The 15397-nt window shown below is 51.2% G+C and overlaps 1 protein-coding gene across 7 annotated transcripts in view; it reads right to left on the bottom strand.

Moving 5' to 3' along the window:
• The window catches only part of STRBP (spermatid perinuclear RNA binding protein), a 605440-nt gene that overhangs the window by 155743 nt on the left and 434300 nt on the right, over positions 1–15397 (bottom strand). The gene's annotated exons all lie outside the window — the stretch shown is intronic.

Here is a 15397-nt window from a genome sequence, read left to right on the forward strand (position 1 = left end):
CTGAAGATATGAGATTTCAAATGAAAATAAAATAGTTCATTATATGACTATAAGAGTTTATGAATAATTTCTTACGATGATTATGGATGTAAATTCATTTTTTATTGTAAATGTATCAAAACCCCCTTCCTTAGAACATTTGTTAACTTTTCACCTGCATCAGGACTACAGAAAATCTGAATACAAATATTTTGACATCTGCACTTTGGGGTCCCCTCGCCCAGCTGGTACAATGACAATTGGCCCAAGGGTGTCCCACAGCCACCTCTCCCTACTACGGTAGTGCGCAATCTTGGGGTAAAATTGTATTCTATTGCTTCCTTCTATACCCCCCCCCAACCTGCTTTGGCCAGCTAAAAACGTGAAAAGAGTTCCTCTACCTCCTCCCCCTCCCACAGCAGAAAACCGTGCTCCAGGCCTTGATCACCTCAAGGCTGGATTATGGTAACTCTCTGTACTGGGGCGAACCTGCCTATCTCCTGAAGAGATGACAGCTGGTGAAGAGTGCTGCTGCCAGGCTTTTACTGCTCCTTCCCAGGAGAGCCCACATTCAACCATGCTTAAAGGAACTGCACTGGTCGCCTATAAAAGAACGTGTGAGATTCAAACGTTTGGTCCTGGCAAACAGAGATTATTATTTTTATTTTATTATTTAAATCTTTTTTTATTTTGTCAAAGATATCTACAATAAAGCAGAGGTTCTCCGTCCGTTGGGTAGACATAACAATCAGCAGCAGTACATAATTCCAACATTTCTCTGCGAGAAAGCACATTACATCATATTCACACCCCATAACACCTCTTGACCATCCACCACCCTCCTTAGCAGTCCTCATCAAGGCTCTCATCCGTTTGTTCTTGTAGAGGCTCGCAAATGTTGCCCCTATATTTGTTCCAACCTCCCCATAGCTTGTTCCATTTTTTAGGGCAGCCCCGATTGGCAAACACAGTCCTCTCTGCTAGCATGGCTGTGTCCATATCGGTGCACCATGCGCTAAGCGACGGCACCGCCTCCGCTCCCCATTTCCGCGCTATGTTGCGCTTAGCCATCATAACCCCAAGTGTCGCCCAGTCTTGCGCCAACTGTGTTAAGTCGTTTGGTTCCAAAACATTTAGCAAACAACCCCTGGGCTCTGGCAAGAGGGACACCCCCGCTACCTGCGAAATCGTCCTCATCACTTTCACCCAAAAGGTCATAATCTTCGGGCATTGCCATATGGTATGATAAAAGGCGCCCTCCTCCCCACATCGCCTAAGGCACTATGGGTGCGTGGCCCTACCCATCCGAAACATTATGCATCTTGTATAGTAGGTTCGATGCAAGATTTTGAGCTGCACCAATTTGAGTCTCGAGGGTATACCCACTTCCCTCGGGGAGGACAGCGCCTCCTGCCACGCTGTGTCATCTAGATCACCCACATCGCGGATCCATCGTTCCCTGAGAGGTATCGTGGGATCCGGTAGGTTGTTAACTAACTTGCGGTAAGTAAACGACGTAGCACGCTTATGCATATAGTCTGTCAACAACCTATCCTCCATAAACCTATCCTCCATAGGGGAAGCCTCCGGGACCTCAGTACCGGGAGGCAGGGCCGACGTCAGTGCGTGCTTTATCTGCGTGTATCGGTAGAATTCAGTGGGTGCCAATTCGTACTGTTGCTGGAGGCGTTCAAAGGTGACCACCTCCCCCTTATGCCACATGTCTCCCACTGTAGAAATGCCAATGGCATCCCACTGGTCGAAGCCCTTACTATTCCTAAGCCGTCCCAGTTTCCCCGTGTCCCACAGAGGAGTGAGTTGGGTAATGACCCCATGCCAGCCCAGTTTTGTCTGCGCTTCGTGCCATATGGCAACTGTGTGTTTCGTGGGCCCTATTAGTGTACGGGTGTGCTTCTTATTATAGAGGGGGGGACAGTAAACTTCTTGTTCCTAGGAGGGATCTGTCAGCCTTAAATGCAGGATCCGCGTGTGGTACGTGTACCTACTGATTAATCACCTTCAGTTGCGCCGCCCAGTAGTATAGTTGTATATTTGGGAGCGCTATCCCCCCCATCATACCACCCCCGTACTAGCTTAACCCGCGCTATGCGTGCTGGTTTGTTTCCCCACATTAACTTGGAGACCTGGGCCGCATTTGCTTTGAAGTAACTGGGATGGACCGGGAACGGGGCGTTTTCCAGCACATACAGGAATCGAGGAAGGGCCATCATTTTAAAATGCGCTGCTCTCCCTAGTAGAGTCAGCGGCAACAACCCCCAGTGTGCCGCGTCCCGTTTTAGGCGCTCCAGTGGGGGAAGCAAATTTCTTTTAAAGAAGTCATCAGCGTCAGCCGTGACATAGATACCCAGATATTTAAACGCGGTGTCCGTAACCTTAAGCGGGCAGCCCGGAGGCAGCTGTGGCGGGGGGCCGTGCAAGACATATAAGATGGATTTGGACCAGTTAATGGTGTACCCAGACACCCATCCGAAGAGCTCGCATACATTGAGGAGAGCCATTATGGAACGCCTGGGGGAGGCCATATATAATAAGATGTCGTCCGCATACAAAGAAATGCGGTCCTCTCACCCGTCCGACCATCTGAGACCTCTGATCGTTGGCTCCCACCTAATCCATGCCGCCAATGGCTCCAATACCAGGGCGAAGAGCAGCGGGGACAGGGGGCAGCCCTGTCGTGTGCCCCTCGTTAAAGGAAAGTCAGTAGTGATGTGCCCATTAGCTGTAACATGCGCCACTGGCTTGGTGTATAGAAGGCGGACCCACGCACAGAATAGAGGGCCAAAGCCCATGTGGCGAAGAACTGCAAACAAAAAGGGCCACTCGACCATGTCGAACGCCATTCTGGCGTCCAGGGAGAGCACAAGCGCCGGTTCCTGCAGATATGGAATACGTGCCATTACTCCGTGCAGGTGCCGCAAGTTCAATGCAGTACTCCTACCTGGCATGAATCCAGACTGATCAGGGTGAACCAGGGTCGCCAGGTGCGGCGTTAGCCTCAATGCCAATAGTTTTGCCAAAATTTTTGCCTCTGCGTTAATTAACGATATCGGACGATAGGAGGTGCAATCGTCGCCAGGCTTGCCTGGTTTAGGTATTGCCACTATCGTGGCAGTTCGCTGGTCCAGTGGTAGCTCGCCCTTCGCAAAACAGTCGGTGTACATCTGTAGCAAATGCGGGGTTACGGTCCCCGCTACCTTTTTATACAGCTCAACTGGGATGCCATTTGGTCCCGTTGCTTTGCCAGATTGCAATGACCCAATTGCCAGTTGTATCTCCTCTAACATGAGGTCCTTCTCCAACGAAAGGGCTGCCTCCGGAGTAAGCCTAGGCATGGGTATATCCTGTATATATGACAGTGCCACCTCTGGTGTGATCGTCGACGACGATTCATACACCTGCTGAAAATGGTGCGCCAGGGTGTTCACTATTATGCGCGGATCCGTTGTGAGTTGCCCCTCCCTCGTCCGGATTCTCGCTATCCACTTACTACCCCGCTCCCTGCCATCCAGCCACGCCAGAAGTTTCCCGGCTTTATCTCCGGTTTCGTATATCTTGTGTTGCGTGGCCGTTAGACGCAATCGGGTTACACCTTCAAGGTATCCCCTATATTGTTGCTGCTTAAGGTGCAGCCTCTGGGCTGTATCTGGCGTTGGGTCGCTGGTGTGTTGGGCCTCCGCGTCATGCAGCTCCAACTCCATATCATGCAGTTCCCACTGCTTTTCACGTGTGTGCCCAGCGATCTAAACTATGGCCTGTCCCCTAAGGACAGTCTTATATGCCTCCCACAGAATTGTCGGGGATTCTACCGTCTGCACATTCTCCTGAAAATAGTGTTTCGTTGCCTTAGACACAGCTTTCTTGATCTCCGGGACATGCAAATAGCCGGGACAGATGGGATAGGTACGGCGCCTAGCCGTATGGTGGTATGTGTATGTCATCTGCACCGGGGAGTGATCGGATATCCCCCTGGGTCTTATCTCGATGCTAGCAACTTGTTTAAAGCAGGCCATCGGAGCCAAGAAGTATTCTATTCTGGATAAACTGCGGTGCACCCCAGAGTGGAAGGTGTACTGCCGTGTCGCGGGGTGGTGCCATCTCCACACATCGGAAAGCCCCAGTGCCTCCAGAAAGCTCCCAAGGCGGGACGCACCCGGCCCAGGAGCTCTCGTTGGATGGCGGTCCATGGTGTCATCTACAGTGGCATTAAGGTCCCCCCCAATCAAAAGGTCCCCCGCCGGGAGACTCAGCAGGTAGTCACTAAGAGCTGGGAGCGTCACTGTGTGCAAAGCTGGGGGAATGTATACTGACACTATATTTATAGATCGGCCCTCCCATTGACCTATTAGGGCCGCAAAACAGCTGCGGTCATCCGTTTTAGTATGGTGCACTATCAGTGGTGATTGTTTTTTAACTAGGATACCCACGCCTCTAGAACCTGAGGAGAATTCAGAATGCGCCACCATAGTAAACCCCCACCTGTCCATTGCCTTACAGGCGACGCCAGTAAGGTGCGTTTCCTGGAGCAGGGCCACCGCTGGGGAGCATCGTTTCAAGCATTGCAAAACCAGTCCCCTCTTTATTTTATCGCCAAGACCATGTACATTCCAGGTAATCAAGGGCAAGGGTTTCACCGGTGCCACAGGGTGCGCGTCAGGTGTAGGGGTAGTCTGGGTGTGTGCTGCCATACCTGATGTTAGGGGTATGTGGGTTCACGGAGATATCCCTATACTGCAGCTGCCTGATGTCGTGGAAAGGCACCCTCCGCCTTAGAACCTCCTTAAATTCAGTCAAAAAACATAACCAACAGAGCATATTCACCCCTCGCCCCCCCACCTCTACCCCCTCCCAAACACAAAATACCAACGTTCCCCGTACCGCCCTTCCCCCCTCCTCCCTAACCCAGAATCATTCATTAGCAACAAACGAGTTATAAGCGTACGAGCTGCAGAGTCCAGTGTTAGGTACATTCTCACATATTCCCAAAATCCACCCGGCCTTACGGGCCTCTTATTTCTCACCCCCAGGAGAGGCCAGATAGAAATCAAACAGATTTTTACCACAAAGGCTCTCAGCATTTGCCAAACAGATTCACACTTTGCCAATCAGCTCGGTCTCTTCGGTCATCCAATTCCTTGCTGGTAGTAAATCCTCATTTCAGACGGAAAAAGTGGGGTGGTAGCTCCATCTCTTATCTGACTGTCAGGGAGTGGAATGCCCTCCCAGTTCAGCCCCATGCTTCCAGAGACTTTGACCTTTAAGAGACTTCTTAAGACCTGGCTCTTTGGTTCTGCTTTTTAGTACTCTGTTATTTGGGATCAGACTTGCCACTTAGTGCTGGGGCACTCAATTGAGTAGCTGTTGCACTTTACAAATCTACAAATAATAAATTATACCTAGTCTATGGCCTCTTAGGATCACTATATTATCTTCAAGCAGCGCACAAAAAGATAGTGAGATCTATTTATTATTAAGCACATATTACAATTACACAGGTTAAGCAAATATGAATAATAGTAAATCTATTCTGAGCAGCACTCAGAGCTTCAGCCTCCTCACAGATGCCTTGGCCTCGTGCCCCTTAATTGTGATGGCAGTAAACCAGTCGAATTAAAACATAAAAGTCTAGAACTTAGCTGAGAAACAACGGGGAATATTTGTAACATTATTTTAGAGTGTTTTTAGAACACTTCAAATCTTTGCAAGCCCTTGGGAGTGCTTCACAGGATGTGAAGGAAGGCAGTCAACTATTCCAGTCCGGGGCCTTCTTTGATGAGCTATCAAGTCCTGGTAATAAATACCAAGCTAAGAGCACCTTAATGATAGCCTTTTCTAAGGCTTATTGCCAGGAGGCATTGAACAGATATAAATGGCTGGGTTAGGAAACAATGAATCTGACCTAAAGGAGAGGAAGTCCTAGAGAATGGATCCATGGGTGCGAAATGGACACTGCATCCTAACAATTTTGAAATTAGTGCCACTAGTTAAAAGCTATTTGAGGACGAGGGGGTGTGGCCAGCCAAGATGGCTGTGTGGATCAGTGTTGCCAGATTGGGCTATTTCCCGCACAATTGGGTGATATTTTTCCCAATTGTGCGTGAAAAACCCATGCCTGGCCGGGGGCTACTTTTTGGGCTGGTATTAAGCCTGTGTGCGCAATTTACAGGCTGGGGTGGGCGCTGACCACGATGAGTCCGTGGCGTGCGCCTATCGCAGTGGCGCAGAAGGTCCATTGGCAAAGGTGCGCGCAGCGTGCGCTAACATCAGTGCAGCACAGTGCAAATCATTGGATGAGGACCCACCAGGGTTTGCCTGTGCGCACATAATCCCACCCACCTTCTACCCTCCCATCACACGAGGAGTGACACAGGAGGCAGCTGGCTGCAGGCAGCGTGCATGTGAAATTGTGTAAGTGCAGGCAAGCGCACCTGCTACAATTGCACATGCGCAGCGCTACACCACCAGATCACCACCACCTAGCTTGGTAGTAGTGTGTACGGGCCGATATGTGGGTCCCCAGGGCCGTCAATGTTGTAGTGCGCGAAAGCGCTACTAGTGACGGCCCTCTGCATCATTTTTGGCCAGTCCCCGAGCTGTTCCTCATAATGCTGGGTGACCACGGCACGCGCGCCGCTCTCCCTTTCGGCACGGGTGGAGTTGGAGTGGACTGTCTGTGTCATCTCATCTCCTGTCGTCGACACATGCGTCACGGACGTGGTCACTCAGGCAGGCCCCCGCAGCTGCAGGCTGACTTGCTCCGGACCTCGAACTCTCCTCTCTGTGGTCTGGTGCCCTGTCCAGTCAGTCTCCTCACCCGTCGTCCAGACAGTACACTGTACTGCAGTGCACCCTCAGCCGGGACCGTTAGTGAGTAGTGACAGTCACTCAGGATCATAGCCTAGGCTGCGCAGCGCACCTTGAGAGGCCTAGCCCCTGGGCCCTGCGGCTGGACAGCTGCCTGGCAGGAATATAGCGCAGGATAAGGCTTTTCTTTAGTTCAAGTTGCGACTTGCGCCGTACGCGCTGCCTAAGGCTTATGCTAAGGCTGGCCTGTAATAATCCGCATTGATCCTGCGGCTGAAGGAGGCCAAAGGCCAGGGCAGGGTAGGGACCAAACAAGTTGGTGTTGATGACTGAGTCCCGCTCTGAGTGCCCACCCACCGGGTTAAGCCGTGGTCCGGACTTGGTCTCACACACAAGGTCGGACTCGGCACTCAGAGACTCGACTCTAGTGTGGCACTGGCACACACTAGTGTGACAGCACAGCAGTGAGTGTTGGTGTACCACCACCACAACACTTGGTTAATCCTCCCGTCGACCTCTGGACAGGAGGAGTCCTCACCAGTTCGCACCGCATGGCACCGCACGTGTGCACTGGGCTGCTGCCTGCCTGGCCTGCCTGCCTGTGTGTCTGTGTGCACCCACTCCACTGACTGCAGCCACAACAAGGCGCGGCCCAGCCCCAGCCTTCAATCCCTCCCTGTCCTTGAGTAGCTGGCTTGGCTGGCAGCTGCCTTCAACTTCAGGAATCAGGAGGACGCCAGGAGTGGACCAGGACGCCCGGTTCGTTTGACTGACAGTATCCTGCTGCACGGCCCCTAATCTTAGTAAGTGACACTTCATTTTTTACCTTGTCTAGGTTGAGATTCATGATGCCACAGAGGAGAGGGTGTGTGTGCACGGACAAATGTGCGTCGTTCCCAGAATCCCAGGTCATAACTCCGTCCCCATATTAGCCTCTGCCACACAATTTTTCCAGTTGTCTGTCCTTTCATTTTCTCTCCCTGCAGTCTCTCGATACACCTACCCCACAGCCCCTGTGCACATCCACTGTTGCAAACTCTCCTCACAGAGATACGCTATACATGGAGTCAGTCACAAACTCCACCTGCAAGCATATAACTTGTTCTCGAGTAGTCTCTCTTCACAGTCTCTCGCTGCTGTCAACATACACACTCTTCTGCCCTTCCCAAGCCCCCAGCTGCCTCGCTCCTGCAATTCACGCGCAAAGCTCAGGAATCTAGGTGCTGGGCCTCGGCTCCTGCATTGCAATTTGCTGCTCAAGTGCTCAGTCCACAGACGTGGCCGTGCTGTCTCCGCCTACTCTCAGGGAACTATGTCTATTTCTTTTCAATGGGGCAAATGGGAAGGCGAGGGGCAGGCCTGTGGAATGCATGTGTGGCTGTGTTTTTGGTGCCTTTTTCCATGGGATGCGTGTGTTACTTTTGACAAATCATTAAAGAGAAAATATGTAAATTGTATTTTTTTTTTTTATATTGAAAATAATGGTTGGTGGCTTTTTGAAAAAAATTGTAAAGCGGGTTTTGTGTTTTGGTCCAATTATTCCTTCCTAAAATAGAAGGCTTTGAAGTTACAGCTTTAACACATGGGGGAGAATAACCTAGTTAATCAGTAACCTAGTTAGTCATGCAAGTGACCTCATGGCGTGTGCCATCACAGCCCATGATGTCACAATGTGTGGCATCACAGTAAGTGACATCACGCAAAGTAACATCAGATAAGATCCCACACATTTGTTTTTATTAGGTATCTCATGAGTGCATTAAGCACATTATGACATTTAACAAATTGTGCTTTAGACTTGTGCTGCAAAAGGATTAGTTACGTACCTGTAATCCTAGTTCTCATCCAGGGGTATACTCATCAAAGTCATAATCTATGAATAATCCCCGCCCATGTGCGGGATCCCGGAGCATATAGAAAATATATATATATATATACATATATATACATATGTGAAAACATATAACTGCAGCCTAACAAAGTTCAAAACCTGGCAATGCTGTAAATTACATATATTTGCATAGTAGCGCACCCCTATCCCATAAGGAAAAAAGGAAGCATAGACAAATCATAACACAGCACTGCTTTATTGCCATAAAGCAACATGTAATTGTAGGCATTCGCCAGTAGGCTGCAGCAGAGTATCAAGAAACCAAGAAAACTGACACCCTGCCTTTAAGGCATTAAGAGTAGGGGGACCGTGCCTTTAAGGCCTGCCTGAGATCCCCTGCTCCCATGATGCATTACAGGTGGCAGTTGGGCCAGTTCTTTTTTGGCGGTGCCTCCGCACCCGAGTAGATCTGCCTTCCATACATCACTTATTTAAAGAGAGAACAAAGCTCGTCCGGGGAGGTGGGTGGGTCGCTTATGACTTTGATGAGTATACCTCTGGATGAGAACTAGGATTACAGGTAAGCAACTAATCCTTCTCATCCAGGGGATACTCATCAATAGTCATAAACTATGAATAGACTAGCAAGCCCATACCCAAAGTCTCGCGGACGAGCAACAAAGCAGTTAAAAACATACATTAAAAAACACATCTTGCATTACAGTTATGCAAATAGGTTCCTCAAAGAGGCCTGCCCCACCTGGGCGTCGGCCTGTGCGTCTGAATCTAGGCAATAATGGCACGTGAAAGTATGGACTGAGCGCCACATAGCCGCTTTACAGATCTCAGACATGGGAACATTGCGAAGGAGTGCTACAGTAGAAGCTTTCCCTCGAGTAGAGTGTGCTCTACGTTTACCCTGCAGAACTTTGTGGGACAGTTGGTAAGCCAAAGCTATACAAGAGACAATCCATCTAGAGATAGACCTCTTGGCAGCAGCCAGCCCGGTATTAGTGGGCCCATAGTTAACAAAGAGCCTGTCTGACTTTCTAAGAGTAAAGGTCTTAGCTAGATAGAATTTCAAAACCCTCCGGAGGTCAAGAGAGTGTAGAGCTCTCTCCGGGGGAGTGGTAGGCTGAGGAAAGAAGGTGGGCAACGTGATCACCTGATTAATATGGAAGTCCGAAACCACCTTGGGCAGGAAGCTCGGATGAGTACGGAGCACCACCCTATTAGCATGAAACACAGTGTAAGGTTCCTTGCAGCAGAGGGCCTGAATTTCACTAACCCTACGGGCCAAAGTGATGGCTACTAAGAAGGCAGCCTTCCAGGTCAGATGTTGCAAGGAGGCCTTATGAATCGGCTCACAAGGAGCTCCCATCAGCTTAGAGAGAACGATGTTAAGTTCCCAGGAAGGGGAAGGAGACCTCACTGGTGGGTGAACTTTCTTAAGCCCTTCTAAGAAATACTTTACCACTGGCATCTGGAAGAATGAGGTCTGGGTAGGAGACTTCCTATAGGCTGTAATAGCCGCTAAGTGTACTCTGATGGAAGAGTATTTGAACCCAGACTTCGCCAAGTACAGTAAGTAGGGGAGAATAACCTGTTCTTGACCCCGGATCGGATCAAGGACGTTATCTCTACACCAGAAGCAGAATCTTTTCCATTTAAAGCCGTACGACTTCCTCGTGGAGGGCCTCTTTGCCTCCCGAAGAATGTTCATACAGTCCGGAGGCAGAGCTAGATGTCCGTATTGGATGAATTCAGGAGCCATGCCGTCAAGCGGAGGGAGGGAAGATTGGGATGGAACACCCTCCCCTTGTCCTTGGTCAGCAAGTTCGGTAGGCACGGCAACCTCCTGTGTGGTACTTCCGACAGCTGGAGGAGATCCGGGTACCACCACTGACGGGGCCACTCCGGGGCTATTAGGATCATCCGAGTCCTGGCTCTGTAGAACTTCTGTATCACAGCCGGGATGAGAGGGAGAGGAGGAAAAGCGTAAAGCAATGTCCTCGACCAGCTGATCAAAAGCGCGTTCCCCTGCGACCCCCGTTGCGGGAACCTGGAGGCGAAGATGGGGCATTTTTTGTTGTCCGCGTCTGCGAACAGATCGATGTCCGGTGTGCCCCACAAGCGGAAGATGTCTTGAGCGACATCTTCGCTGAGCACCCAGTTGTGCGCTTCGACGAAGTCTCTGCTGAGGCCGTCTGCTTGCACGTTCAGGGTCCCTGGCAGGTGAACCGCGACGATCGTCCGGTTTCTCGCCAGAAGCCATCTCCAGATTGACTGGGCCTCCAGAGACAGGACCCGTGATTTGGTCCCTCCTTGCTTGTTCAGATAGAACATAGTTGTGGTGTTGTCTGTCTGAACCTGAATATAGTTGGTTTGCAGGGATGGATACAGGGACTTGAGAGCCAGGTGGACTGCTCGTAGCTCCAAGAAGTTGATGTGATAGCTCTGCTCGATAGCGGACCAGAGACCTTGTACTTGAAGCCGGCCCATATGAGCACCCCAGCCCTGCATGGAGGCATCGGTGACCACTGTCTGTGTCGGGGGCGCCTGATGGAACAGGACGCCGTGAAGCAGATGGGAGCGCTTCATCCACCACCGGATCGAATCTTTGGCGGCTTGATGAAGGGTAATGCGATCCTCCCAGCGGCCGGACCTCTGCGCCCACTGATCCTCTAGATCTTGTTGCAGAGGACGCATGTGCAGACGTGCATTGGGCACAATGTAAATGCACGAAGCTATCGACCCCAGAAGAGACGACACTTGTCTGGCCGTGGGGCAGTCCGTGCTGAGAAGAGTGCGGCCTTTCTGAAGCATGGAGGATAACCTCTCCTTCGAAGGACACACACTTGCGCTTGAGGAGTCTAGAGAAGCGCCCAGGTAGTGGATCCGCTGAGTGGGATTGAGGACCGACTTCCTGTAGTTTACCTGAAGGCCCAGCGAGTGTAGAAGGTTGAGGCAAAATGAAAGATGACTCTGGAGTCGAGCCGGAGTTGAGCTTTTCAAGAGCCAGTCGTCTAGATAGGGGTAGACGAATATCTTCCGTTTGTGGAGAAAAGCAGCCACCACCGCCATGCACTTTGAGAATGTTCGTGGCGCGGACTTGAGGCCGAATGGCAGGACCTTGTATTGATAATGCTGGCGAAATATCTGAAATCTGAGAAACTTTCGATGTTTCGCTGAGACAGGAATGTGGAAGTATGCATCCTGTAAGTCGATGGCACACATCCAGTCCCCCTGGTGAAGATGTGGGAAGATCTGGTGCAGTGCCAGCATCCTGAACTTTTCTCTTGTGACAAATCCGTTGAGTAGGCGGAGATCGAGGATGGGTCTGTACTCTCTGACCACTCCTCTTTTCTGAACAAGAAAATACCGGGAGTACACTCCTTGATTTCTCTGCCTGGTTGGAACTTCCTCTATGGCGTTTTTGGAGAGGAGAGTGGTAACTTCGTCCTTTAAAAGTTTGTTTTGGATGGGAGGGAGCGACTGTCTCCGTGGGGGTACCTGCGGAGGGGGAGATTTGAACCTCAGCAAGTAGCCACGCTCTACAATACTCAGCACCCATCTGTCGCTGGTAATGGCTTTCCACTCTTCCAGGTGAACAGTGATACTTCCTCGCACCGGAGTGGCGAACGAGAGCGGAGGAAGTAAGGTTTCACTGTTTGGAGGGCTGCTTGTTAGAGGACTGCTGCTGTTTTGTACTTCCTCTTCCTCTGCCCCGAACCCTTTGCTGAAACTGGGACCTCTGTTGGTTCTGAGAGGACCACTGGGGTGTTTGAACGCGCTGGTGAAAGGCACGTTTGTCGCCCTGGCGAAAGCGCTTACGGAATTCTTTGCGCATTTCCAGCCCCACAGCCTTCACGGTGTCCAACTCCGCCTTCATCTTGCTCATCTGGTCATCAGCATGAGCCCCAAACAGTGATGATCCATTAAAAGGCAGATTGAGAATTATTTTCTGCGCGTCCGGCTTGAGGCCCGTTAGCCTGAGCCAGGCCGAACGCCGGGAGCAGACGCCATGGGAGTAGCCATGAGCTGCTAGGTCCAAGGCATCCGCCGCTGCGCTGATGATTTGGTTGGCCACCAGGCCGCCTTCTTGTAGGATCTCCGTGAAGTCCTGCCTGTCGTCTCTAGGCAGTCTGTCCACGAATCTGGCGAGGGAGTCCCAGAGGGAGCGATCATACCTCCCCAGCAGGGCTGAAGCGCTAGCCACCTTCATGTGCGAGGCAGAAGTGTTGCACATTTTCCTGCCGTAGGAGTCCATCAGTTTACTGTCCTTCTCAGGGGGGACAGAAGAAGATACTGAGGCAGAGTGGGATTTCATAGCCGCCGCCACGATTACTGAGTCTGCTGGCGGGTCCGCCCTCAAGAATAAAGGATCCTCGGTCGGAGCCTTATATTTCTTTGCTATCCTCGACGGCACAGAGCCCGCTGTAGCCGGAGTGAGGAACGTGGCCATTGCTGGTTCCAATAATCCTGGCACCAAAGGAAGCAGAGGTCTGGGAGCCGACCGATGATGCAACGTGTCAAAGATCACAGAAGTGGGCACCTGAGGAGTGTGCAGCGCGATGTTCAACTTCTGCGCCCCTCTGACCAGAACGTCCGAGAAAGTTGCGATGTCATCCACCGGGGACACTCGCGATGGAGGTGTTGAGGAAAAGGTTGGAGAGTAGTCCCGGACTGAGGACCTTGTCGATGAAGTCCCAGTGGACGACCTGGTGCGTCGCCTCTTGTGGGAACGTTCACTATGGTGAGCCCTTGACCTTGATTTGCGCTTGGACGGAGATCTTTGACGTCTTGGCGCGGAGCGACGGTCTCTGGAACGAGACCGGCGTGGTGAAATTGGCCTTGGCTCTCTGGGAGGAGACTTACTCCTGCGCGGTGGGGAATACATGCGGGAGTAGTCCGATCCCGGACTCCGACATGCGCCAGTGTTCCCATCTCGTAACCAGCGCGGTGACAGGCCGAATCGCTCTGGAGCCTTGGGTGATCCTTCAGGAGATACTTGCACGATGTGCAGTCCCGGCGACGATGACTGTTCTCCTGGGGACCTCTCCGTGGTCGCTCCAGTTTTCGCCCTCGATGTCGAACCCCTTGACGTCGACGACGTCTGCGTCACCATCGGCAAGTGTGGGGTGTGGCGTTCTGGTCTCGATGGCGGTCTCGACGCCGATCGCGGAGACCTCGACCTCCTCTCTTCTGGCACCTGACGTCGGCTAGATGACCTCGACGTCGGCCGTGACTTCGACGTCGACCTCTCTCGGCGCCGACTGGGCCTCGACGTCGACCTCTCTCGACGTCGGTTGGGCAGCCTCGACGTCGACCAAGCGACTTCGACGTCGACCTCTCACGGCGTCGAGGTGGTGATCTTGACGTCGATCTTCCTCTCGATGTCGACCTTCTATGTCGCCGAGTGGGGGGTAACCTTCGACGGCGACCGGTCCACTCGCGGCGGAATGTACGTCTCCGCATCTCTCGACGCCGACCCCCTCGAGGGTGGCGGAGAGTGTCTCGACGTCGACGGAAGCCTCAACGTCGACGGAGACAGTCCAGACGTCACTGTACCAGCAACCTGCGAGCCCGCAGGGCTGCGCCTCGACGCCGACTTACTTTTGCGCGGCGGAGAATCTTGATGGTGGGATGAATCCCTCGACGTCGAAGTTCTCTGCCTCTTCGCCGGCACCCTCGACGTCGACGGCGAACCTCTTGGACTCCTGTTCTTTCTGGAGCCAGGGGAGCTGGTGTGTCGCCGTTTTTGTACTTTCGTAGCTGAAGAAGGAGGTCTTGATGAAGAATGCTCGCCTTCACGACGGCTTCGTTCCCTCTCCAGTCCTGCATGTAATTTAATGTGCTCTCTGTCCCTCAGAGTGCGCTTAGAGAACTTCTGGCAGTGGGGACACTGGTCAGGATCGTGTTTAGATGGTAAACACGATACACACAGAGTGTGGATCCGCCAGTGCCATCTTGTTGCCACAAGAAGGACATTTTCTAAATAAAGGAGACATTCTGACTGGAAAAAATTCGAAAATTCACTGGACACCAGCAGAATTATCCCTTAGAAGTCAGAAAACGTCGAAAAAAGCTTGAAAAAGCTGTATTCCAAAATTTCAGTCAAAAAACTGAAGAGCTCAAGCTCCAGGATCCTCACAGAAGGAGCCGGAAAAAAGAACTGGCCCAACTGCCACCTGTAATGCTTCATGGGAGCAGGGGGTCTCAGGCAGGCCTTAAAGGCACGGTCCCCCTACTCTAATGCCTTAAAGGCAGGGTGTCAGTTTTCTTGGTTTCTTGATACTCTGCTGCAGCCTACTGGCGAATGCCTACAATTACATGTTGCTTTATGGAAATAAAGCAGTGCTGTGTTATGATTTGTCTATGCTTCCTTTTTTCCTTATGGTATAGGGGTGCACTACTATGCAAATATATGTAATTTACAGCATTGCCAGGTTTTGAACTTTGTTAGGCTGCAGTTATATGTTTTCACATATGTGTATATATATGTATATTTTCTATATGCTCCGGGATCGCGCACATGGGCGGGGATTATTCATAGATTATGACTATTGATGAGTATCCCCTGGATGAGAAGTGGCACAATCCCAATGCAAAATGTGGAGCTCAACAAATAGTACTAAAATTGTTTTTAAAACCCTGCCATAAAGAAATTGGCAACAAGTGAGAAGCATGGTACTACATCTGTTATGCTTAATTGGTTGCAAAGTCTGCGTTTTCTAATATTTTATGGGGCTAAAACATCGCAGA

This window comes from Triturus cristatus, chromosome 1_2 (assembly GCF_964204655.1).
Source record: "Triturus cristatus chromosome 1_2, aTriCri1.1, whole genome shotgun sequence".
In the NCBI taxonomy this organism is placed as follows: domain Eukaryota; kingdom Metazoa; phylum Chordata; class Amphibia; order Caudata; family Salamandridae; genus Triturus; species Triturus cristatus.